The sequence below is a fragment of the Anoplophora glabripennis genome, unplaced genomic scaffold, assembly GCF_000390285.2.
Source record: "Anoplophora glabripennis isolate ALB-LARVAE unplaced genomic scaffold, Agla_2.0 scaffold194, whole genome shotgun sequence".
Classification (NCBI taxonomy): Eukaryota; Metazoa; Arthropoda; class Insecta; order Coleoptera; family Cerambycidae; genus Anoplophora; species Anoplophora glabripennis.
Window position 1 is genome coordinate 588057 of NW_019416622.1, and position 2413 is coordinate 590469.

Below are 2413 nucleotides of genomic sequence, written 5' to 3' on the forward strand. Positions count from 1 at the left end.
TGTGTGTATTAAATAACCTCTAGCCTTAAAGAGAAATAAAAAAATAGCATGGATTAATTTACTAGATATTCATTTAAAAGACGTGTAAATTATATAAATTGTTTGAAAAAAACGGTTTGACCAAATTAGTTCAAATTTGATACAGGGTGTTACCTAATAAGTTTATATGATCTGATTTGGAATTGACGAACAAATATTAAAAAAAAAATTATATACGCTTATTAATATGAAGAAACCCTATTTGGAACCCAAGGAATTGAGAGAAGTGTCAGCAAGGAAGCTTTTGGACTTTGTAAAAAGGACAAATCTACTTGCTGAATAGGACTAGTAGTGGGACGCGCAATAGGCCTAATTAGGCCGCAGTGCTATGGGACTTTTTTAAAGGACCAACCACTAGATGAAGATGAAGATGAAGAATATGAAGAAAATCCTCAAAAAAAATTATGACTAGTTTGGATTCCTACGAGACGAGATATTAGTAAAATAATTTTTCACTATTTAGTACAGAGTCTTATGAGAATACAGATTTTTTAGGTATTTCCACTTAGAATGCGCAACAATTGACGAACATTTTCCACCGCAACTTAGGAAACCGACATCTAAGGAATCGTATGACAGCTAGTAGAAATCGATCAGGTACTTGTAAGATACATAATTTATAATAATTCTCCTTCAAACTGCTGTCGTTCACTAACTTATCCTCCATAAGCGTGAAAGCGGCAACGCCGCGGTCTCGAGGTAGCGTATTATTTGGAATACGCAGGTGTCCAAACAAACAGAATGATCGAACGGGAGCGAGCGTACGCCGAGCCGAGCGCGCCAGCCAAGTGCAGCGTTGCCAAATCTAAAGGCTTACTACTTTAGTCACTAGCGAATCTACAGAAACTTTCGTTAGACTTTAGACGTACCTCCGTACCCGATAAACCTCCTTAAATGAAATAATTCGTCTTTTTTCGTAAAAATTGTAATGTTCTTTTGAAGAACAGGTTAGATTAATAGATTAAAAAGCAGGTACTTTTCTGATAAAACGCACGAAATTATAAAAAAAATACAACATAAACATAAACATAAACAAAAAACATAAACGCAAAAACTTTAAAAAATTATTAAATGATTAATAGAACGCACAGAAAATGTTAAAAATTAAAAACCATCTTGTATCTACTAAACGAATATTAGATATAGAAAAGTAGAAATTAAAGGTTGAAAGTCGTTTGAAATTTTGTATGTAAATTTAAATACTTAAGTTTTATTTAAGCCTATGATAAATACATAGACTAAACATGTGTTTTTTTAATGGATCACCGTGTATATATTGTCGAAATTCATCCATGTTTCGAAAAGAATTCGTTAACCTTTCAAAAATGTTCCATACAAAGCGCAGTTCCAGCCTAAACCACGAAATCATAGATAAACCATAACAGACGACCTACTACGTAGATCGGAAAGTACAGAGCATGAAAATACATTTTCACCACAGTTTAGAAAATTTCCGGAATTTTCACTCGATTATCGCTAAAATGCCCTCAATCGTATCAGAAGATGCTGACAGCGCTTGCGATGAAGCGGTATACCGCTACCGACCACGCAGGAAGACGCCAAAATGTTCGCGCATGTTTTGAAGATTTTCCGAGAAATCGCCACGAAGCCATGATTAATGCCAAAAGTCATCTGTCGTACCAGATGACATTGAACATGCCCCTCATCCCTCAAAAGTCATCAACAGTGAAGGAAAGTGAAAAAATCTTCACCTAGATTTCGGATTTCGGTGAAATTTAACAAGTTCAAAAATCGAACTCTAAAACGGCCTCTGAGTCACAATTAACACTTTGGAGATCCGCATTCAACAGAGAGACGTAATTTCAAAATACTAAATTTCCAAACCTGGTGCAGACCTCATTACAGAACTCCCTGCGTAGAAATCGTCGAGAGTGATCGAACGTCAACCCGAAGATCATGCGGTTCAAAAATCAGTATGGGATCCCGCCAGTACTAGGAGTACGTTCCAAATTATTTTCATGCTTTGTATGACATGCAACTACATGTTTATTTATTGTTCATTGAACATAAAATAAGCAATAAATCTCACCAATATTCGAAAATCGATTTGTTTCTCCTAAAAAATTAAAACTGTCTCAAAGCTCTCATTGTTCACGTAGCACACTACACCCTCGTTTTGTCCATCAACCTGATGGATACCAGCTGGACAAAGCCAAAAGAAACCATAGATTAGCTCTAAAGCATCCGTACACAAGCCCTGCAAGGAGGTAAAATTCAATCCCATACAGATCTCAAGCTCCCAAAGCTTCCATACAGGCATTTTAAGGAGGTCATAAACTTTATTTATTACTTTCATAAATCATAGTGATTAGTGCAAACAACAGAGGTACAGTTGAAAAATCTCAATACAAAA